Here is a 26,143-nt window from a genome sequence, read left to right as displayed (position 1 = left end):
CAGATAATAACATAAAAGTGAAAGTGAAAGTCTTGCCTTTTACACATAAGCCCCATAGTCAAAGCTGCAGGAGATGAAAATCTGCCACAGCAAGATACACTGATGAATGGTAAAGGACTTGTACAAACTTACCCTAGGTCTGCTGAATGAAGGTGCTGTGCTGATCACAGTGAATGATCCACAGAAATGCTGGAAAACCAGGTGAGAAGCTGGGAGGATGAAGTGAATGAACTAGCTGACTGGGGTGCAAGTAATGAAGAGAGCTGGGCAGAGCCAGGATAGCTCCGGCCGGTAGCGTCCTGGATGCACAGATGAGGGGGGCCGACACTGTCCTGCACTGACAGTGTGTGACGTCACAGGCTGAGGCTACGGAGCCTAGCTGGGGCCAAAAACCTACGCGTTTCAAAGCAAAACGTGCTTCTTCATCAGGGTTACTGCTCACCCAGTATAGCTGTCATATATATGTGAAAAAAGAAAAAAATATATGACGTCACACGCTGTCAGTGCAGGACAGTGTTGGCCCCCCTCATCTGTGCATCCAGGACGCTACCGGCAGGAGCTATCTTGGCTCTGCCCAGCTCTCTTCATTACTTGCACCCCAGTCAGCTAGTTCATTCACTTCATCCTCCCAGCTTCTCACCTGGTTTTCCAGCATTTCTGTGGATCATTCACTGTGATCAGCACAGCACCTTCATTCAGCAGAGCTAGGGTAAGTTTGTACAAGTCCTTTACCATTCATCAGTGTATCTTGCTGTGGCAGATTTTCATCTCCTGCAGCTTTGACTATCGGGCTTATGTGTGAAAGGCAGGACTTTCACTTTCACTTTTACGTTATTATCTGTGAATCCTCCTGTGAGCGCGGTGCCTTTTCTCTATTTACTTATATGGGGATAATGTTGCAGATGGTGCAGCAAGAAGGCACTCATATGTCAGGCTCTACCATGAGGTCCAAGCCTATGCTGTGTTGATGGCTGGGTAACAATGATGTTAATTTCCTCCATCCCCTCCTGCAAACCATTAACAGCAGAGAGGGGAGGATTATCCTCTTCATCTGACAGTTGCTTGCCCACCTCCTCTTCCTCCTCCATTTGTCAGTCGGATCTTGTGTGGCACCCCAGAGTCCAGTTGCCATGTTGACATTGCCTCCTTCTAAGGGATGATGTCATGCCTGGAGGCAGAGAAGGTCCCTATGCCAGGTAGCCAGTGTACATGTCAATTCCTGCTCCAGGCCAGAAAGGTGAGCTTCCTTATAAATTCTGGCCAGCAGGTGGGGTTAGTGAGTCAGACAGCTGAGAGAGTAAACAGGAGAGTTGTCATGGAAACGGGAGTGAGCTGTAGCTCATGACAGGACAGTGAGAGAGAAGAGTTGGCAGTTGGTCTGTGGAGAGAGAAGGGACAGGAGCAGAGACAAGGGCTCTGGGGAACTAAAATTGCATATAGCTGACCCCAGAGTGAAGCGCTGATAAAAAGGGATGCCAGAGTCCTTGGCTGGGCGGGTGCTCTATGCTCTGACAGCCGAATCTGGAGGGCAGGGGACTGCAAGCTCCCTGGCCACACAGAACACCTGAAGGCATGGCAGCAGACCAAGAGCCCAGAGCTGACAGTGAAAAGGACAGTGCCCGTGATATAGGCTCACGCTGTCTGCCATACAGGTTAGAAACCATCACGCAGGAGAGGGCAGCAGCTTAGCTACAAGCAGCAGGGACCCAAAAAGAGAGCGCAGAAGGAAGGTCCACAACCCCACCTGGCAGGGTGAATCCCCTGAATGCCTCCAGGCATGCCGGACTCAATCCGTCATCTGTAATTGGTACCCCAGATTGTAAGTAAAGGTAAAAAAAACTGCACCTCTCTGTATCCTTAACTTATTCTCTGCACCCCAACATTCACCACCATCTGAACAATCAAATATATTTACCCTGGGTCCACTCTCTACCCGTGAGGAGCTGAACCATCTTTGCTGCGTCAGTGGATCAAAACTGCAGTGTTGGCCATTGCTGAACACCATGGGTGGCATCACGATTAGACACCACATTATTATCCTCTATTTTATGATACAGCCATGGCCACAGAAATGGATCATGGCCCCATGATCTCCCACATAGAACTGTCCGGTCCGATTCTGGGTACCCCATGGCCCTGGTGCGCGCATCACTTGCACCTTCAATAACAGTTTTTCTGTTATCACCAGCCCCATTCGATCGCAGTAATCCACCCTCCCTTGGCGCCTGCCAGTATGACGACAGTATTGAACTTAGAGACAATGTTATCCCTTCTGCATCCTCCTCTTCTTCTGGGACCACCATCTCCTCCCGCAGGCAATTCAAAGTCTGCTCCAGCATATAGATGACAGGAATAGTGATGCTAATGATGGCATCGTCAGTGATAACCATCTTAGTAGTCATTTCAAAACTGTGCAGAAGGGTGCGGAGGTCCTTAATCTGTACCCACTCTGTAAAAGTGATATGCGCCATGTCCGTACTGTGTTGGCCCAGGCTATACAACATGTCATACTGTGTCAGTGCTCGTTGCCTCTGCCACAGTCTCTGCAACATGTGCAGAGTGGAATTCCACCATTTTTGCACATCGCATATCAACCAGTTAACTGGCATGAACAAAGACCTCTGCATCGATGCAAGTCATTGACCAGAGGGGTGCGAACGGCGAAAATGAACACACAGCTTACGTGCTTTCTGGAGCACCTCACCCAAGACAGGATAGTGGCTGAGAAAACACTGTACATCCAGGTTCAGGATGTGAGCCATGCAAGGTACATGTGCGAGCTTGCCTCGTCGCAGGGTCGCCACTAGGTTCGCAATTTTATCGGACATGGCCTTCCCTGGATGCAGGTTCAGCGGAGACAGCCATTGATCAAACTCAGCTTAAAGAGCTGTCTACAACTCTTCACCTGTATGACATGACTGAGATCTCAAAAGAACATCAATTTTAAGACTGCCTGATTGCAGTGAGCCCTGGCTGCGCACTACAGAGATGGAGGGGGTTCGCTCTGCACTGCTGAACACGTGTCTCATGAAGGCAGAGGTTGAAGGCGCAGGTGGTGGCCTTAGAAGAGATAGAGGAGGCAGAAGCAATGGAGGAAGAGTTAAATGTAGAGGTTTGTCCTGCAAGCCTTGGGGATTCCAAGACTTGTGGAGCAGCGCCTGTCCCCACAGTCCCTCTTTGTTAAACTGATGTACATTTCTGTCAAAATGTATTCTGCTTTTCAAAACATTGACAGGCTGTCTGGGACTAGCTTAAAAATGTAAAAGTTTTGCGCAGCTTCAAGTTGCACAAACATTTTTGACAATTTATGCAGTTTTATTCAATAAACTCCTAGAAGAATCAGCCTCTATTTTCCTTAAAATTAATAGTGTGACTAGTTGATTGTAACTAGAATGAAAGCTAGATTCATGTCAGTTGCTATCGGAAAATGCTTCACTTTGTATGTACACTAGTTCATTTTTATACAGTAGGTATGGAAAGTATTCAGAAATGGGCAGCATGTGATTTAAATATGAGTGTCTGAGCAAAGGGTCTGAATACTTATGACCATGTGATATTTCAGTTTTCTTTTTTAATAAATTTGCAAAAATTTCTATATTTCTGTTTTTTTCAGTCAAGATGAGATGCACAGTGTACATTACTGAGAAAATAATGAACTTTTTTGAATTTACCAAATGGATGCAATGAAACAAAGAGTGAAAAATTTAGAGGGGTCTGAATACTTTCTGTACCCACTGTATATATACAGTTGTGAAACAACCCAATAGCAAAGATGAAAATGCAATCTGCAGTACACCATGGGTTCAATTAATCACAAGCTCTGAATAATCACAGTTTTGGCAAAACTGAAGACTACTCTAAAATTTAGCGACTTAAGGAGCATTTTCTTCCGGCTCCAACAAAGTGTGTGGAGCTGGGGTTGGAGAGGGGCCTGGCAATCAGGGCTTGTCAAATGCATGATGAGCATTTCATAAATCACAAATCTTACTCCAGTAGGGACTATAGTAAGATTTGTGGCAGAGAGCACATGGAGGTATATGACAATCGTCTGATGCTCCTGATTCATTAAGAGAGGTAAGCATTGCACTCCACCCCTCCCTCTTAGGCCTCTTTCACACTTCCGTTTTTGACAATCAGTCAATATCCGCCAATTTTTTTAAAAAACGGATCCGCCATTTTTCTTTGCGGATCCGTTTTTTTCCCCATTGACTTTCATTATTGGCGGATCCTGACTGATTGCCGTTCGTTGCATCCGTTTTTTTGAGGATCCGCCACAATGTTAGTGTCCGAAAACATCCTCCAAGATTTCCAAACGGAGCTTGCAATGTTTTTTTGGCCGGCGGATCCTCCAGACACTGAATTAACCCCAAAATATGTCTGGGTGCCGGACAAAAAAAAAATTCTCTCTCTCTCTCTCTCCCCCCTTCCCGGCCAGCGATTCCTTTAAATTTCCTCATTTTCAGGATCCGTCTAAAAACGGATCCTGTGCCATCCGTTCACATCAGTTGAGAACGGATCCGCTTGTCTGCCTTTTTGGCGGATTATAACTGATGCAAATAACTGAAGTGTGAAAGAGGCCTTAGGGTGTGTGCACACACTGCGGATTCTGCTGCTGATCCGCAGCGGTTTTGGTCCTGCGGATACGCAGCAGTTTCTGCTGCGGTGTACAGTACCATTATAATCAATTGGAAACAAAAACCGCAGTGCACACGGTGCAGAATTTTCTGCGCGGATTTGCTGTGGTTTCAAAACCACATCATGTCACTTCTTTGTGCAGAATCCGCAGCGGTTTTACACCTACTCCATTGTCCAGGTGTCAAACCGCAGGGGAAAACCGCAGGTTAATCCGCAGATAAACTGCAGGTCTTTTGACCTGCGGATTTACCTGCAGATTTTTCAAAATCTGCGTGGAAAATTCCACAGCAGAATCCGCAGCGTGTGCACACACCTTTATCGAAGCCACTATGAACATTGATGGTCTTGATGAATCGGTGCCTATTAGTAATGAGCAAGTATACTCGTTGCTCGGGTTTTCCCAAGCAAGTTCGGGGGTTCTCTGAGTATTTTGGCATGCTCAGAGATTTAGTTTGGGTCGAAGCAGCTGCATGATTTGCGACTGCTAGCCAGCATGAATACATGTGGGGATTCCCTAACAAACAGGCATTCCACACATGTATTCAGTCTGTCCAGCAGCCGCAAATCATGCAGCTGCGTTGAAACAAACTAAAGATCAGAGCATGCCAAAAAACTTGGAGGACACCGGAGCATGCTCGAGAAAGCCCAAGCAACGACTATACACGCTCATCACTAGTGCCTATGTTTTCAATCCCAAGGCATGTTTTCCTTGGCATTTTCCTTGACATTTGATCAAATTCATCAACGTTTTGCTTATTTATTCACATGTCTAGTAATTATCCAGTTGAAATGGATCCAGTAAATGAAAAAAGGGGATCAGAATAAACTGTTGAATAACTGATGGAATATTAAACTGATCCATTCACATTGACTTTATTGAGAATTATTTAACAAACAAATCCAGCAACAATCATTAGGGTAGATTCTGTATTTCTGCCAATATAGAATATGGAGAAAGGACCACACAAGGCTTGACTCTTATCTCCATGGTTGCCATAGTAGCCATAATGGCTGCTCATATACTGTGCTGAATTTTAAGCAATAATTTTGGCCTAAATTAACTAATATAGCCATGAAAAATGATAAAATAGCTTTGATAACACATAACATAAGATATGTTTATAGCACATTGTAAAAAGTTATATATTTTAGCTAATTAAGGGCTGAGAACTGCTAATAAAGAAATCCACAGCATAAACTAAGTAGTGTGAGAAAAAATCCTGCTACACAAAGTGAAGGTCAAATGTTTGAATAATGATAAGAAGTTAATTGGATGTATGAGAAGGGTCAAATGTATTATTTTCCAGTTTAGCTCACAGGACAGATCTGGCAAACTACTATAGAAAAATAAAGATTTAGGACTTGGGCATCAAAGAAAGAAAGGTCACAAAAGGTGAAAAGCAAAGTGGTCAAGCTGCTTTGTGCTCTGTGCTAACTTCTCAATAGCATTCAGTAAACCATGTCCTTATGGTGACTTTCTATAGGTTTGGTCAATCTTTACTTGAGTATTTGTTAGACCTTCTTGATCTTAGCTCATTCAGTTCTCCATTTTTATTCAATTCAAGTATACAATATGCTGCATAACAGAGGGAAAATATCAAAACAGCTGGATTTCACAAAGAGGAGAAAAAAAACAATATTGCATTGCAAACGTGTAAGCTAGAATATAAAATAGTTAAATTTTGAAACTCTCACCCTATTTCTCAGCAAATTATGTACTGTCTTAATGGAGTATTCTACTTCTACTGTAGTAAAGTGGACCCCAAATATTTTCAGGAATTTAAAATGACAAGGCCAGATAGTACATTTAGACCCCAATTCAACAAAATGTTTATGCAGAAAACTGTTTTTTTTGGCTTTTGGTGTTTTCAAGCCAGTTTTGGGCAGCTTTGCCAAAATGGGCATACCTGGGGAGGAGAAAAGACAAGATTTGGCTTGGCTAGTCCAGATGCATAGAGGTACACACCATTGATAAATTGCACTAAATTCATGAAGTGGTATACACATCTTAATGAATGTGGTTTGTCTTACACCTGTTCACTCCTGATTAAGATTTTTTTGTAATTTTACCCAAACACTACATTATGTACTTGTTTGCAGTTTACAATATTTAATGTCCTCGCTGATTATTTTAAGCTTAAGCACATAACTGTACAGCTTTTCCAGAACATATTGTGGTGCAGTGACCGCTGTGGCAGCTAGTGGGCGCTGTATGGGTCATGCACACAGGCATATCCATTGTGGTAATGGATATAGGATGAACGCCAGGATGGCAAATGACCGTTATGTATCCCAGGGTGGGTGGCCCTGGGATAGAAGCTTGAACATGTGCTAATCAGCAGAAGAACTGCTGAGGTTTTGCTACAATGTATCAGGGAGAGCTTCCAGGTGGCTGGTGAGACGGGTGGGACAAGTCACCTACAAACCCACCCAGGGGCGTGTGGCTGCACCATAGTAAGCATGTATATGTGTGTGTATGGCTGGGTTAGGACCTGCGATGAGGTCATAGCCATGTGATCCGGTGGGCGTGGCTACGGACCATATTAGGTGACCAGGGTAGGTCACATGGGAGTGAGTGCCTGGATATGATTGGTCCGTGTGGAAAGGTCCCGGAAGGCCGACATGCTGCCTTCCTGAAGAGCACATGCGGAGGCAGCTGACCCGGGTGAGGCCTGTGTTTATCGGATAGTCCCAGGAAGGAATGGACATCCTCAGCGAGAAGCAACTAAGAGGTAACCCCAGACAGGGGAAAATAATGGTGAGGCTATAGAGAGCCTGATTGCTGGACATAGCACAGCCTGTGTGACCACAGGGCTGAGAGAGCGAAGCCCTTTGATGAACATTGACCTGTCTGATATAAGACTGTTGCTGCTATGGTTTATGCCATGTATAATAAACCATATGGATGTTTTTTGTGGAAAAACCCATGCCGAACCTTGTTAATCTGCTGCCAAGTGAGTGTCCCCCAATACACTCAGTAAGCGCCACCTTACAATATCTTATGCAGCAGTGTGAGTGCAGGTAGAGCAGCATGTAGTAAGTAACAGTTGACAAAGTTAGTGTAAAACAAATAAAAATCACATTCAAATATTTCACTGCCATTTGTAAAAAGAAAAACAAAAGGGCAAAATCAATTACAAATATTGTGCCACAAAAATGTAAGAATAGCATGTATTAAGCCAAGTTCACAAGTTCAGTATTTGGTCAATAATATATTACATCAGTATTTTTAACTGTAGTGCTGAGCATTCCGATACTGCAAATATCGGGTATCGGCCGATATTCGCTGTATCGGAGTTCCAAAACCGAGTACCGATATTTTTACAATATCGAATACCGGAATCGGAAGTTCCCATAATGCAATGAGCCAGTTGTGTTAGCCATGTTAACTAATGGCATGGCTGTGATTGGCTGCTGAAATGATGTCATCATGATGCGTGGTCTGTGCGGGCCTGCCGGGGGTCTGTGCGGCCCTGCCGGGGGTCTGTGCGGGCCTGCCGGCGGTCTGTGCAGGCCTACCGGGGGTCTGTGCAGGCCTGCCGGAGGTTGTGTGTGTGTGCAGGCATCGTCCAATGGGACTACAAGTCCCATCGGGCTATGCCTGCTACAATGACAGTGATTGACACATTAGCCAATGATGGGACGGTAGTAGTCCCATCATCCGGCTAATGTGTTAAATGTAAAAAAAAAAAAGCATACATACTACATACATACTACATACTACATACATACTACATATATACAACATTCATACATACTACATACATACTACATTCATACATTCATACAACATACATACATACATACTACATAATACATAATGTACATACTACATATATACTACATTCATACAACATACATACATACTACATACAGTTGTTGCCAAAAGTATTGACACCCCTGCAATTTTGTCAGATAATACTCAGTTTCTTCCTGAAAATGATTGCAAACACAAATTTTTTGGTATTATCTTCATTTAATTTGTCTGAAATGAAAAAACACAAAAGAGAATAAAGCAAAAAGCAAAACATTGATCATTTCACACAAAACTCCAAAAATGGGCCAGACAAAAGTATTGGCACCTTCAGCCTAATACTTGGTTGCACAACCTTTAGCCAAAATAGCTGCGACCAACCACTTCCGGTAACCATCAATGAGTTTCTTACAATGCTCTGCTGGAATTTTAGACCATTCTTCTTTGGCAAACTGCTCCAGGTCCATGATATTAGAAGGGTGCCTTCTCCAAACTGCCATTTTTAGATCTCTCCACAGGTGTTCTATGGGATTCAGGTCTGGACTCATTGCTGGCCACCTTAGAAGTCTCCAGTGCTTTCTCTCAAACCATTTTCTAGTGCTTTTTGAGGTGTGTTTTGGGTCATTGTCCTACTGGAAGACCCATGACCTCTGAGGGAGACCCAGCTTTCTCACACTGGGCCCTAAATTATGCTGCAAAATTTGTTGGTAGTCTTCAGACTTCATAATGCCATGAACATGGTCAAGCAGTCGAGTGCCAGAGGCAGCAAAGCAACCCCAAAACATCAGGGAACCTCTGCCATGTTTGACTGTAGGGAACGTGTTTTTTTCTTTGAATGCCTCTTTTTTTCTCCTGTAAACTCTATGTTGATGCCTTTGCCCAAAAAGCTCTACTTTTGTCTCATCTGACCAGTGTCAAAGAAATGGTTAATCTTAGTTTCTATAGACCAGAAAAATAACTGAAAAACAACTTGTAACCCATGACACTATTTTAATTGTTATCATCTGTCTACGTGGTTAGACAATTCTGCCAAGTGGTCAGTTCCAAAATTCTCTCTTTTCTTAGAATAATGTCTAAAATGTCAAGGCCAAGTATTCTGGCCTATTAGTATTACCGGATGCAGTTCCACGAATTGTTAAATTGATATCAAGGAAGTGCCATATTCCCGTCATCCCCAATTAGACACATAATATATCATTTTGTCATATCTGTTATATAACTATTGTTTTTGCCAACTATCCACCATTTCGCAATTGTTACATAATATTACGGAAATTGTCTATATTTGTCTATTTCCTCTTTTGTGATCCTATAAAAGAAGTACCCATCTCAATAAAGGGAGAGATTAACTTGAAAGACAAGCCTCCTGTGTCTCTCTTTTTACATCTCCATTCCTAGGATCCTAGGTAAGAGAAGCTCTAAATGAGCTTTACCCGAGGTTGGTGATTAGAGAAAAAATCCCGGCGCTGACAAACTTGGAGGCCCGTAGCGAGATTGAATTCCCCTTTAACTATCAATTTGGACTGAAAAGGATTGCCTTGCTCTGTCGGGGGGAGAACAGAAAGGAGACCCGGGTACGTGAGCCATTTTGGCTCGCATCCTTTCTTGTCTCCCTAAGACAGGGTAGGTAGGTCAGTCTGTCTGGATCTTTGAATGGGAATCCCCTCGGGTAACAAAAATTAAGGTTTGTTTTATTTTTTTTATTTTAAGTTTTTTAATTTTTTTTTGCTTGTTTTGTTTCTTTTGTTCCTTGGCTTTAATCTTTTGTCTCTTGACTTTAATGTAGTTTGTACTGTTTGTGGTTGTATATTTATATTTGTTAAGGCTAGTTTCACACTTGCTTTTTTTGCAGCGCGTTTTTCCCGCAAAAAAACGCATTGAAAAAACGCATACAAAAGCATACAACTGCTGCGTTTTTTTCAAGCATTTTTATGAGCATGCATGAAAAAAACGCAGCGTTTTTATGCGTTTGTATGCGTTTTTAGTGCGTTTTTACCGCGTTTGCGTTTTTTTCCAACATTAGGTGGCCCCTCACACTAACCCAAACCATGACTTTACTAACCCTAACCCTGACCCTAACCCTAACCCTGACCCTAACCCTAACCCTAACCCTGACCCTAACCCTTAACCAAATCATACTTAACCCTAACCCAAACCCTAAACCCTAACTAACCCTAACCCTAACCCTAACCCTGACCCTAACCCTAACCCTAACCCTAACCCTAACCCTGACCCTAACCCTAACCCTAACCCTGACCCTAACCCTTAACAAAACCATACTTAACCCTAACCCTGACCCTAACCCTAACCCTGACCCTAACCCTAACCCTAACCCTGACCCTAACCCTAACCCTAACCCTGACCCTAACCCTTAACCAAACCATACTTAACCCTAATCCTGACCCTAACCCTGACCCTAACCCTTAACAAAACCATACTTAACCCTAACCCTGACCCTAACCCTAACCCTAACCCTAACCCTGACCCTAACCCTAACCCTAACCCTAACCCTGACCCTAACCCTTAACCAAACCATACTTAACCCTAATCCTGACCCTAACCCTGACCCTAACCCTTAACAAAACCATACTTAACCCTAACCCTGACCCTAACCCTAACCCTAACCCTAACCCTGACCCTAACCCTAACCCTAACCCTGACCCTAACCCTTAACCAAACCATACTTAACCCTAATCCTGACCCTAACCCTGACCCTAACCCTTAACCAAACCATACTTAACCCTAACCCTGGCCCAAACCCCAACCCTAACCCTGACCCTGACCCTAACCCTAACCCTAAACCCCCTTAACTAACCCTAACTCTAACCCAAACCCCTAAATTCCATGGTTAAAAAAAAAAACGCATATGCAAAAAAACGCATACATGAGCATGCCAGTGCGCACATATGCGCATCCATAGGCTATAATGGCCATTTTTAGCGCAAAACGTGCGCATATGTGCGCATGCGCTTTTTTGCAGGGCCAAAAAATGCAACATGCTGCGTCTGGAAAATACAAACGCACACCCCCAAAAAACGCAGCGCATGAAAATCGCATACATGCGCTTACAAGCGCGCAGGTATGCGCACCCATGTTAAATATAGGGGAAAAAACGCATGCGCACATATGCGTTTTTTTCCAGCGCTAAAAAACGCAAATGTGAAACCAGCCTTATCTGTCTAAAAATACTAACCATCCTAACATTCTAATTTTGTGTGCTTGATATTGCATTGCCAGTACAAGACCGGGCAACAGATCAAAAGTGCTGCTAAAAATTTTTTTTTTTTTCTCATGAATGATCTTAAATCTTGAAAGGGGTGTGAGTTGAATGGGTGTTATATGTAGAAGGCAGAACTGAAAATAGAAAGTAATGTTGTGTTATACATGTTCCACCCTTCTCACTTTGATTGCTATTCTGGTTTTTCTTTGGTTGGTGGATTATGTTATTATGTGTTTTTGTTGCTCTGCTAGTTGCTAAGAGGTAGAAAGAATAAGCTAAGTAGTAAAAGGATAAGAATTGGTTGATAAATGTCCTGTGATCAGTGTGTTCAAGGTATAGTTATAAAGAGTTTGCAGACAGATGCGACCCCACGTTACTGGAAGACTGAGGGAAAAATCACGGGAGGAGTTGGCTGGTGGGCTGCCATAACCTGGCTTGGATCTGTGAGAGTGTATATTTTGACTATAAATATTCATTTTAGAGTGCCTCGAGATACCCCGGTCAATTGTGAGATAGCAGAGGTATTGTGAAGATTTGGAAGTACAGGAGCCAGTTACTGTCCGGTGGCTTTGAGACACTTTGAGATGAATACTAGTTTGTGAAGTGTACGTGTTACTTGTACATGCCGTGTGGAAGTTGTTTGTGTTCAGTTACGATTTGTCAAAAAAGGGTGAGAAGAGTAAGGTCTGATTGGTTTTTGGAAAGAGTACATTTAACGCCAGTTGTTCCTCATCAGTACAGAAGAGCAAATAAATTGTACCGAGTATTTTCCTGTCATATAGTGCCACACCCTCATGCATTATTGAAAAGTTGGTCATACATCTTAGAGACTAGATGGTACATGCCAAGATGGCAAGATATAGTCTCACATGAATACTATTTTGATCTCTCTGAAATAGACTCAGGAATAGATTTGACATGCTCAGAGTCTAGTGAAAACTCAGGATCTGATTCTGATGTATAAGGAATATGTAGGGCTTGCTTTTGGAATAATATTGTTTGTAGCAACTTATAGTTACCTGTTCTACAAGGTGTGTAGTAGAATCAGGGCAGAACAGAAAGTACAAGTTCAGCTTGTTACTTTAGAAGCAGAGACTGCTGGACATCATAATCGACCAGTGGGATCCTGCTAGATATCGGAACTGAAGATAGGAGTAGCTGACCGTGACGGTTTCCGATATAGATAGTCAGAACTGAAGATAGGAGTAGCCGACCGTGACAGTTTCTGAAACAGACAGACAGAGCTGAAGATAGGAGGTGGCTGACCTTGACAGCTTCTGATTCAGATAGCTTTTTGCTATGGGTACTAAGTTTACCAGGCCAGGACGAAACACAGATCCAAGATATAAAATGAGGGACCTGGTGCGCTTGGAACATGGGCAAAAAGCGGTTAAAAATGCTACAAAAATTTTAAAGCAAGCAGGGATGCCGGAGAATGGGTGTTTAGACGTTGAGAGATGGAAACGATTTAGCAAAGAGCATGATAAGTGGATCGAGAGGCATGGTTATGAGGAACAAGTGGCTGCTTGGATGAGAACGGCTGAGCAGCATGATCCATATTTTAATACTGATAATGATGATGATGAGAGTGAGTTCGCCCAGAATAGAAGAGGGAGAAATCTAATAGCGCAGGGACAAGCAACAGCCCCTCCTTTACAACGACAGCCTGTGTCCACGGCTCCCTCCGCCCCTTTGAGTGAGAGAGAGGAAGTCTCAGTCAGTGATTCAAAAGTTACAAGTAGTTGTAGCCCTATAAGGGAAAGAATCATTAGTGGAAAGGACATAGAATCTATATCCACTGAAGCAGCGACGGCTAGTACTGTGCCTTATTTTTCTTCACCATCATTTTTGTCTCCACCAGATTTTCATATGTCAGGACTCCGTTCTGGTCAGATACCAGTGATTTATCAGACACCAGGGACCCCATTTATTCAGTATGTGGGGGAGAGAATGATTCCTCCTGCATCTCCAATGCAGAGGCAAAAGAGCCCCTTTACTTTTGAATCTTCTCCTCCTACATATTCGGTTACAAATCAATACCCTGCACTTCCAAGGGAATCCCTAGATAGTTTTTCCACCCCAATAAAAAGTTCTGGACAGGGAGGACGGGAGGTTTCAGGGGGAAGTGGGGATGATTTAACATTGCAAATGACACCCAGTCCCTCTCAAGGTAGTTCACAGGTGGCTAAGCTAAAGTTGATTAGGGAAAATAATGAGTGGAGATGTGAGGACAAACACCAGCAAAGTGAGGATACTCAGGGTTATTCAAATAGAGCTATGGGATCCCTTACTTGGATTTGTAATAGGTGTAATAAGCCACAGGAGAAAGGGAAGATAGAATGTGATTTTTGCAGTAGGGCTGAGAGAAAAGCCACAGTCAGCAGCTTCCCTGTGATAACTCAGACTACAAGCAGACCAACAGATGACGGAGAGGATGAGGGAAAAGTAGATACCACTACGTGGTATAAGCCATGGAGTAGATCTGAACAGTTAGCCATGGCAACCAGCTTCCCCGATCCCTACAAGAATCCCTTAGGATTCTATAGAGCAGTAGAAGGGGTAGCTGATAATTATGACGCAGCTTGGAATGATCTGGAACCACTGTGTCGAATATCGGCTGGAGTGCCTTTGCTTGAGAAGGTGAGGGCAGTCCCGGCAGATGTTAATACGATACGTGAAGTTCCAGAGGATAAGAAAACTAGAGAATCAGGGCGACAGTTTATAGCAAGGTTACACGTAGTAGCCAAGCAGCTAACAGAAGAGTTGACCTCAGGGTTGCCTGAAGTATTTCAAGAACCAGATGAACCTATTGACAAATTTCATGCAAGGTGTGCAGCAGCGTTCACAGACCATGACTATGACCTGAAAAATCCTAGGGAAGCTAGGTTTCTGAAAAGCATGTTTATAACTGGATTAAGAGAAGACTTGAGAGCTGAAGTGATGAAAGTAAGACCTGAATGTGTATTTGCTACCTTGGAGAATTCTCTTCCTGTATTCCGGGGGATAGAAGCCCAAATTAATAATCGCAAAGTAAAAAAACAGCAGAAGCCGGTGCCTGTCATGGTAAATATACCTCCTGATGCCTTTAATAATGCTGTCAGAACTGCGGTCCAAGCATCAGGCATACATAACAGAGCTGCGGGAGGAGACAGAAAAAGGAGAGATGGGGTAATAGACCCAGAGGAGTGCAGACGGAAAGGGCTTTGCTATGAATGTGGCCAGAGAGGGCACCTCAAAAGGAATTGTTTCAGGAATAGAACAACTAACCCAGAGCAGACTCGTGTTTCACTGGTAGCAACTGATGAGGCAGGAAATTTGTCAGATTAGGAACTTGGCAGCCACAAATATGATTCTGTAATAGTGGTTCCCCCTAGGGATGGTCCAAGGGCCACAACCCAATTACAACTTCCCAATGGGAAGCAATTGAAATGTTTAATTGATACGGGGGCGAGCCGTACTATTATAAGAAAACAAGATATGCCACAACGATTCATGACAGGGAAAACGGTGAAGGGAATAGGAGCAGAGGGAGTGGTTCATCCTTTGTATGAGACAGAACCTATGAATGTACGAATAGCTCAAACTAGTGACTTATGTGCCCAATTGTTAGTATCAGAAAAATGCCCCCTGAATTTGATAGGAGCTGATATTTTAAATGCTATCAATGCAATCATTAAATTTGGAAAAAAGGGAATTACTGTTTCAGGCCCTTTATCGGAAGAAGCAATGTCCACGGTGATGTCCATGATGTGGTTAGAAGAACAGGAAAAACAACAGGTTGAGCAAGATGAGGAGATACTGCAGATGCTTGAGCAAATGCCAGCTGCACTATGGGTAAAAGATAAAACAGATGTGGGTTTGTTAAAAATAACACCTGTTTCTATTAAGTTGAAACTAGGAGCTGTACCAGTACGTATTCGACAATACCCGCTGAGTAAAGAACAAACTGAGGCTATTTCTGCACAGGTATCCACCTATCTGAAGGCAGGTATACTAAAGGAGAAAAAATCCATTTTTAATACACCTCTTTTTCCGATAAAGAAGAAGCAGACTGTGGCAGGGCAACCTGCGGTGTACCGGATGGTACATGATTTAAGGGAAATTAACAAACTAATGATAGTGGACATACCTATTGTGCCAAATCCTCATACCTTGTTGAATCAGATTCCAAGTAATGCAAAATGTTTTACTGTTATTGATCTAAGCAATGCCTTTTTCTCGGTGCCAATTGACGAAGAAAGCCAAATGCTGTTTGCTTTTACACATGCTGGCAAGCAGTACTGTTGGACACGACTGCCTCAAGGGGGAGCTACTTCCCCTTCTGTATTTTCCGAGGCAATGGCAGGAATCCTTCTTTCTTGGCACCCTGAAAGGGAAGATGTGCAGTTGATACAGTACGTGGATGACTTACTTCTTTGTACCCCAGATAGGCAAGTGTGTCTAAAGGAAACTGCTTCATTACTGATATTCTTGTATCATGAAGGATGCAAGGTGTCAAAAGACAAATTACAGATAGCGAAGGAAAAGGTCATTTTCTTGGGACATTGCATTTCATTCCAATTAAAACATATAACTTTACAGAGGAAAAAGGCCATAAGCCAAGCCATTGAGCCTACCTCAAATACTGCACTGAGAACATTTTTGGGATTGATTGGTTACTGCAGAGAATGGATTCCTGCTGCATCGCAAATGATGCAGCCTCTCTTTGACGTGTTATCCGCATGTAATAAAGGGCAGCCGTACCAGCTGACCTCGGAAGCCAAAGAGGGGTTCCAAAATCTGAAGGAAGCCATCGTCTCTGCACCGGCCCTAGGAATCCCAAACTATGGCCTGCCTTTCCGTTTGTACTGTCATGAATCAGGGGGACATGCTAAAGGGGTGCTTACACAACAACATGGAGGGAAGCATCGCCCCCTAGGATATTATTCAGCCAAACTTGACACAGTAGCACAAGGAGCACCAACATGCATCAGAGCAGTCGCAGCTTGTGCAATACTGAAGGAAAAAGTTGCAGACTTGGTGCTAGATAATCCCTTGGAAATTCTGGTACCACACTCTGTGCAGGAGCTACTGCTCCAGGCAAGGACAAAACATTTGTCCATGAATAGGTTAACAAAGTATGAAGTGGCTCTGCTTACACCCCCAAATGTGACTATAAAATGGTGTACCTTATACAGGATATGCAATTGTAGATCAGCATGAGGTGGTAAAGAGTGAAGCACTGCCAGCCGAAATGTCTGCACAGGAAGCTGAATTGAAAGCACTCGCTGAGGCGTGTGTAATCGCTGAACATTTGACAGAAAATATCTTCACAGATAGCCGCTATGCATTTGGCATATGCCATGATTATGGTCCCATATGGAAGAGCAGAAAGTTTGTTGGTTCCTCTGGTAAACCCATTAAAATTGCAGAATTGGTGGCCCAGCTCCTTAGAGCATTGGAGCTGCCTAAGAAAGTTGCTGTAGTAAAAGTGCAAGCTCACACAAAGGAGTGCACTAAGGAAGCTGAAGGTAATAACCGAGCTGATATTGCAGCCAAGGCTGCTGCTTTATTCCCTCTTCCCGCAGGAACATACACTGTACAGGTGTCGGGGGAGGTGGATCTACAATTACTTCAGAACCTGCAAGATCAGGCCTCTGCACCAGAAAAGGAGGGATGGCAAAGGCACTCAGGTGCGAAGGAAGAAGATGGATTGTGGAGAGCGGATGATAGGTATTGTTTGCCCAGGGCATTGTACCCTATGGTGTGCTCCCTCTCCCACGGAATAACCCATCAATCCAAGGATGGAATGGTAAGTCAGGTAAAAGCAAGTTGGGTCGCACCAGGGTTCCATTATGCTGCTGCAAAATTCGTATAGGGATGTGTAATCTGCGCATGCCACAATGTGGGAAAAACAGTAAAGGTGCCACTAAAGTGCACCCCGAGGCCATTGTACCCTTTTCAGCGACTGCAAATTGATTTCATTCAGCTTCCAAGGGTAGGCAACTATGAATATGTGCTGGTATGTGTGGATCTTTTCTCAAATTGGCCAGAAGCATGGCCTTGTGCTCATGCAAATGCACGTACTGTGGTTAAAAAGTTGATATCAGAAGTTGTTTGCAGATTTGGAGTACCAGAGGTAATCAAAAGTGACCGAGGTAGTCACTTTACTTCACAGGTGTGCCAAGGAATCACTCGAGCCTTAGGGATAGAACAATCTTTTCATACTCCCTATCACCCTCAGAGTAGTGGCAGGGTGGAAAGGTTAAATGGTACACTGAAATTGAAAATTCAAAAGGCAATGGCAGAGACAGGTAAACCATGGACTGAGTGTCTTCCCATTGCATTGTACACTGTTAGGGTAACTCCCAACCGAAAGACAAGTTTAAGTCCATATGAAGTGTTGTTTGGGAGCCCTCCAAAGACAGGATTGTACTTTCCCCAGCAGATGCAGGCCTCTCATTCAAATATGACGGCCTACCCCTCTTATAATTTTTATCAGCAGCCATGGTTTCAAATAAATCTCACTAGGAGACAGGAACCTGTAGATAAACGACCGATCAATCTATTCGAATTTAAGGAATATGATGGAAACTGGGGAAACAAGGCTACTGATAAAAATTATATAGGGAAAGTGCCCGATCAGGAGCTAAAACTTAGCTTTGCAGTAAAAACTCCCTTTTCTCTGGGAGATAAACAAATTTGCAGTGACCAGGTGTGTTTGGAACGATTCCTACATGATACTAATTGGACAAGGAATCATTCATTCCTTTATGGCAATACAACACAGTGCACTGCAAGAGAGGCGGTTTATGTAGATGAAGAAACCAGAGAAGGTCAGTATGGAGATGGAGCAGCTGAAATGTCTATAAGCCTCAATACAGAACCGGAATGCCAACCATTACGATATTATAGGGCAGTTACTACAGATTTAGATGATTCTTGGTGCCTTTATACTGACACTACTCGGTTGGTTTCAATAGCGATAGCTTTCCTTAATGAATTTCAGTTTGAATTACCAAAAGGAGTTTATGTAGTCTGTGGAAGTAATGCATATAGATGGATTCCTAAAGGAGCCGAAGGTGCATGTACACTAGCTAAATTAGAGCCAGCCACCTGGGTATGGAATGAGAATGACTTTCCTTATAAAAATGTTCCTGGTCACATGATAGCGAAACGCAGTGCACCCTCACCCCAGCCACCTAAGCATCTAATGCATACCCCATGGTACCTTAAGACAGGGATGGTTCTTACTGGTCCTTTGGGAGTTATGTTCGGAACTTTAAGAAATGCTCAGATGATAGAAGAATTGGGTGATATTTTTGATAATGTGACAGAGTATCTATTTGATGCCATTAATGTAGAATCTGCTTATATGAGACAGCTCATTGTTATAACTAATCAACATTCTATGGTGCTTGACTATCTTACGGCATCTCAAGGGGGATTCTGTCAGGTAGTGGGACCCACATGCTGTCACTATATCGATCCATCTGGATTGATGAGAGTTACTCATGATATAGAACAAGCCAGGCTGATCAAGGAAGGAATACGAAAGGTTAATGCCTTAGAAGATTTGCCCTTTCCTGAATGGCTCGCATGGTTAAATCCTTTAAATCTGTTTAAGGGGATAGGCGGATGGATATCAGGAATAATTCATTTTTTTAATTCAAGCAGTTTTTGTAATATTGGTTATTGCTGTAATGATAAGACTATTTGTTCTTCTCATAAGGAAAATTCTTGGTTCTAATTGTAAATGTTTTCCAGGAAAAGGTAGTGCCAAAATTGAGGCCAATTCAGGAATCAATCAGACACAAGTGATGACAACCTTTATAACCACCGTTCAGCGTAAATGTTTATTCTGCAACAAGCAAACGTCAGTGGACTTGGCTGATTGTATGCATTGTGGAAAACCACTGGTTTGAACAAAGATAAAGAGAAGAACTTCAGGAAGAACTACAACGATGAAGATTACATGCATTATGGACTTCAAATGATTAAATGATTAACAATTACTAATGAATAAAGATATAAAATATATATATACATATCAATATATCAAAATATATGTTACAATATATTACCATAATTTTGAATTTACTATGTCTCGTTAACACGTTACTCACAAAATAGACATAACTTCCCTCAATAAAATCTATATTCCTCTGAGATAGGGCAATAAGTAGAACAGAGGTAGGGAAAGAAGGTCTGATTTCCAGGTATAACCTGAATGGATACGCAGCAGGACTGGTATCCCATGATATACATAGGACAAGCCGTGTATTTTGTGAAGTAGGGTTATCTTGCAGGCCCCGGATAAAGGCAAGGATAGATAGAGGTAGGTAGACAGAATGATAAAAAGAGGGGAGTTGTCAAAGAAATGGTTAATCTTAGTTTCTATAGACCAGAAAAATAACTGAAAAACAACTTGTAACCCATGACACTATTTTAATTGTTATCATCTGTCTACGTGGTTAGACAATTCTGCCAAGTGGTCAGTTCCAAAATTCTCTCTTTTCTTAGAATAATGTCTAAAATGTCAAGGCCAAGTATTCTGGCCTATTAGTATTACCGGATGCAGTTCCACGAATTGTTAAATTGATATCAAGGAAGTGCCATATTCCCGTCATCCCCAATTAGACACATAATATATCATTTTGTCATATCTGTTATATAACTATTGTTTTTGCCAACTATCCACCATTTCGCAATTGTTACATAATATTACGGAAATTGTCTATATTTGTCTATTTCCTCTTTTGTGATCCTATAAAAGAAGTACCCATCTCAATAAAGGGAGAGATTAACTTGAAAGACAAGCCTCCTGTGTCTCTCTTTTTGCGTCTCCATTCCTAGGATCCTAGGTAAGAGAAGCTCTAAATGAGCTTTACCCGAGGTTGGTGATTAGAGAAAAAATCCCGGCGCTGACACCAGAGAACATTCTTAAAAAACATTTTAGGCTTTTTCAGGTAAGTTTTGGCAAACTCCAGCCTGGCTTTTTTATGTCTTGGGGTAAGAAGTGGGGTCTTCCTGGGTCTCCTACCATACAGTCCCTTTTTATTCAGATGCCGATGTATAGTACGGGTTGACACTGTTGTACCCTCGGACTGCAGGGCAGCTTGAACTTGTTTGGATGTTAGTCGAGGTTCTTTATCCAACATCCGTACAATCTTGCGTTGAAATCTCTTGTCAATTTTTCTTTTCCGTCCACATCTAGGGAGGTTAGCCACAATGCCATGGGCTTTAAACTTCTTGATGACACTGTGCACGGTAGACACAGGAACATTCAGGTCTTTGGAGATGGGCTTGTAGCCTTGAGATTGCTCATGCTTCCTCACAATTTGGTTTCTCAAGTCCTCAGACAGTTCTTTGGTCTTCTTTCTTTTCTCCATGCTCAATGTGGTACACACAAGGACACAGGACAGAGGTTGAGGCAACTTTAACCCATGTCAACTGGCTGCAAGTGTGATTTAGTTATTGCCAACAACTGTTAGGTGCCACAGGTAAGTTAAAGGTGCTGTTAATTACACAAATTAGAGACGCATCACATGATTTTTTGAACAGTGCCAATACTTTTGTCCACCCTCTTTTTTATGTTTGGTGTGGAATTATATCCAATTTGGCTTTAGGACAATTCTTTTTGTGTTTTTTCATTTAAGACAAATTAAATGAAGGTAATAATACCAAAGAATTTGTGTTTGCAATCATTTTCAGGAAGAAACTGAGTATTATCTACAAAAAATGTAGAGTATTAGCTGATATTTTGGCCAAAATACGTGAGCCCGTAACCTGCGTCAAAGATCTCCACGAAGGCTGGCCTGGATGCTGTGCATAGCCATAGTGTGAACAGCGCCGCATACAAGTGTTTTGTTGTGCATTAACATACCAGGCAACTGCCCCCTCCATGTATTGGTAGGCTGTGAGCGGTTGTTTCATCGGTATTCTTGCACCTGTGTTGCCATCTTAATTATATGGGTCCACTGCATCCTGATAGTGCATTTGTCTGGAGGCCTGTACGGGTAAACCTTTTGCTCTTTTGCTGTTTTCTATTATTGGTGGATTTTCAAGTCCTCTTTTTGTGCTGTATCAGTGTTAGGATTTAGTGTTAGGTACCTGTAAACGTGTAGATCTTTGACGCAGGTAACGGCCTCACGTATTTTGGCCAAAATATCAGCTAATACTCCACATTTCTTTAATGTGTTTTTTTTTTGCACTCTTTATTCAGGGTGCAGTTGGGCCCATTTGGTCTTGTAAACTGCGGTGTCTGTTCACATGGCATGCATTTTGATAGCGCTGGGCCAGCCCGCCTGAGCTAATAGAAGGGTGTCACTACTAGGCTGGCCTGGATGCTGTGCATGGCCATAGTGTGAACAGCGCCACATACAAGTGTTTTGTTGTGCATTAACATACCAGGCAACCGCCCCCTCCATGTATTGGTAGGCTGTGAGCGGTTGTTTCATCGATTTTCTTGCACCTGTTTTGCCATCATAATTATATGGATCCACTGCATCCTGATAGTGCATTTGTCTGGAGGCCTGTACGGGTAAACCTTTTTGCTCTTTTGCTGTTTCCAAAGAAGAATGGTCTAAAATTCCAGCAGAGCATTGTAAAAAACTCATTGATGGTTACCGGAAGTAGTTGGTTGCAGTTATTTTGGCTAAAGGTTGTGCAACCAAGTATTAGGCTGGGGGTGCCAATACTTTTGTCTGGCATATTTTTGAGTTTTTATGTGAAATGACCAATGTTTTGCTTTTTGCTTCATTCTCTTTTGTGTTTTTACATTTAAGACAAATTAAATGAAGATAATAATACCAAAGAATTTGTGTTCGCAATCATTTTCAGGAAGAAACTGAGTATTATCTGACAGAATTGCAGGGGTGTCAATACTTTTGGCCACAACTGTATGCTACATTCATACAACAGACATACTACATACTTACTACATACATACAAAATACATACAACATGCTACATACATACAACATACATACTACATACATACATACATGCTACATACAATACATTCATACAATACATACATATAGATATACAGTACATATAACATAGAGTACATACTCACCATCACTTGCCACTTTGATCCCCGAAGCCAGTGTCATCTCACTGTAAAAAATATTAAAATAACAAACAAGCAATATACTCCCTGATCCGCAGAAATTCACGAATGTCCCACGACGATCTCCTGCAGTGCATCACTGAGAGGTTGCTATAGTTCACTGGTCTCACTTTATGGCAAAAGCTGCGTGGGAACTTTCTCACACAGCAATGCCAAAAGTGAGACTAGGGACTATTTTTTACAGTGGCGGAGGAATACAGTGCGAAAGGATACCTACCTCCCGTCATTGCATTCCTGGTGCGGTCGCTTCAGCTGATGCTGCTGTTCACCATGGGAGATCGTCGTGCAACACTCGTGGATTTCTGCGGATCAGGGAGTATATTGGTTGTTTGTTATTTTAAAATTTTTTACAGTGAGATAACACTGTGTCATAGACACCGCACTGCACTTGCTCATAGAGCCAGTGCGCGTGTCCTGAGTACAGAAGCCGTGCTAATAGATACCTGTGGAGCAGGTCAGCAGAGGTGACCATGCGTGCTTCAAGCTAATAGTGTCAGGGTTCAGTCAGCGCTGGAAGGTAAAGAGGCATAGGACCTGCGGACACTGAAACTGAATAATCTAGCACGGGACCTATGGTCATGTGACTGCAAGGGGGAAGGGCAAAGCATCCTGTTTACAGATAGGACAGGACACCATACAACAACTCAGAGTCAGGCAAAACAGAGGTCACAACCGTACGGGCAAACGAGGTACAGGAGGGGCAAACAGACGGGTAGTCAGACAAAGCCAAAGGTCATACACAAGAGGGCGACAAGGTACCAAGGGGACGAGCAGAGAGAAGTCGGGTCACAAGCAGAGAGTCATACACGAGAGGTAGCGCAGTACAAGAGGGTCAGGCAGAACTCGTAACAGGGGCAGAATCAGATCACAACCGAACAAGCAAGCAAGATATCAGGCACAAGGCACACGTATACAAGAGGTCACTTAACTCAGCCGAGGGCAGGAGTATAACTGACACCGGACCCAGGTCCAGTGAGCACTAAATAGCCTCCTGCTGCCAGATAGAGGCAGCACAATTAACCCATAGTCTAACCAGGACGGGTCAAAGCGAAATCCCGTCCTGGATCATGACACACTGGCTTCGGGGATCAAAGTGACAAGTGATGGTGAGTATGTACTCTGTTATATGTACTGTATGTCTATATGTATGTATTGTATGAATGTATGAATGTATTGTATGTAGTATGTATGTTGTATGTTGTATGTCTGTTGCATGTTTTATGTATGTAGTATGAATGTAGTATGAATGTAGTATGTATGTTGTATGAATATGGTATGTTGCATATATGTAGCATGTATGGATGTGATATGAATGAAGTATATATGTAGTATGTATGTAGTATGTAGTATGTATATAAGTAGTATGTATGTTGTATGAATGTAGTATGTATGTATGTATGTTGTATGAATGTAGTATATACTGTATGTAGTATGTATATTGTATGAATGTAGTATGTACACTGTATGTTGTATGAATGTGGTATAAATGTAGTATGTATGTATGAATGTAGTATATATGTAGTATGTATGTTGTATGAATGTAGTATATATAAAGTATGTATTTAGTATGTAGTATGAATGTAGTATATATGTAGTATGTATGTTGTATGAATGTAGTATATATGTAGTATGTATGTTTTTTTTTTACATTCAACACATTAGCCGGATGATGGGACTACTACTGTCCCATCATTGACTAATGTGTCAATCACTATCATTGTAGCAGGCATAGCCCGATGGGACTTGTAGTCCCATCGGACGATGCCTGCACACACACAACCCCCGGCAGGCCCGTACACACCCCCGGCAGGCCCGTACAGACCCCGGCAGCCCGCACAGACCCCCGGCAGGCCCGCACAGAACCCCCGGCAGGCCCGCACAGACCCCCGGCAGGCCCGCACAGACCCCCGGCAGGCCCATACACACAGACACGCACAGTGTCCGCCCATGCACCACCCACACTCTTTCCCCCTCCCGAACTGGATGTGCAAGTAAAGAAAGGGTTTATTTTCATTCCGATAATTGTGCCCCATTGACTTGCATGGGTTTCCGGTATCGGAATCGGCGATACCCGATATTTTTGGGGTATCGGTCCGATCCAATCCGATCCGATATTTCCTGATATCGGAAGGTATCGCTCAACACTATTTGTAAGTCAAAATCAAAGTGGAAAAATCAGAGGAAAAGTATAACAGAAACGCTTCACCACTTCTGTATTTTCCGCCCACTCCTGGTTTTGGCTTACAAATGCTGATGTAAAATACTGACCAAATACTGAACATGGCTTTATATGCACTCTACCCCTCTGCCTTCATTCATGTGCTTAGGTTTCATTTTTCCTTGTCATCCCCTTCCCCTAAAATTTTTCCGCATCTCCTACAACTTCTTGCTTTTCTCTCCTATTCCATAGTTCAAACAAAGAAAATCTTAGAGAATAATTAATCATTGTTATTTTCACAAATTCATAAAAATGCCACATAAAATAAATTATAGGCATATATTTGTTTCCATACCCTTGTAACTACCATATATATATATATATATATATATATATATATATATATACTGCTCAAAAAAATAAAGGGAACACTTGAACAACAGAATATAACTCCAAGTAAATCAAACTTCTGTGAAATAAAACTGTCCACTTAGGAATCAACACTGATTGACAATCAATTTCACATGCTGTTGTGCAAATGGAATAGACAACAGATGGAAATTATTGGCAATTATCAAGACACCCTCAATAAAGGAATGGTTCTGCAGGTGGTGACCACAGACCACATCTCAATAACAATGCTTTCTGGCTGATGTTTTGGTCACTTTTGAATGTTGGTTGTGCTTTCACACTCGTGGTAGCATGAGACGGACTCTACAACCCACTCAAGTGGCTCAGGCTGTGCAGCTCATCCAGGGTGGCACATCAATGCAAGCTGTGGCAAGAAGGTTTACTGTGTCTGTCAGCATAGTGTCCAGAGGCTGGAGACACTACCAGGAGAGAGGCCAGTACACCAGGAGACATGGTGGAGGGGGCCATAGGAGGGCAACAACCCAGCAGCAGGACCGCTACCTCAGTCTTTTTGCAAGGAGAAAAAGGAGGAGCACTGCCAGAGCCCTGCAAAATGACCTCCAGCAAACCACAAATGTGCATGTGTCTGCACAAATGGTTAGAAACCGACTCCAGGAGAATGGTCTGAGTGCCCAACGTCCACAGATGGGGGTTGTGGGGGAAAACTGTTGGTCATAGCAACCAATCACAGCTCAGCTACTTTTAACCAGCTTTGGTGAAATGAGAGATGCTTAGTGATTGTTTGCAAGGAAAACTGTTGCTCATGACAACCAATCACAGCTCAGCTTCTTTTGAACAGCTCTGGTGAAATGAAAGATGCTTCGTGATTGGTTGGTGATACACACACACACA

Source organism: Dendrobates tinctorius, unplaced genomic scaffold (assembly GCF_039654945.1).
Source record: "Dendrobates tinctorius isolate UK_male_01 unplaced genomic scaffold, ASM3965494v1 ptg000016l, whole genome shotgun sequence".
NCBI classification, from domain to species: Eukaryota; Metazoa; Chordata; class Amphibia; order Anura; family Dendrobatidae; genus Dendrobates; species Dendrobates tinctorius.
This window is presented reverse-complemented; position numbering follows the sequence as displayed.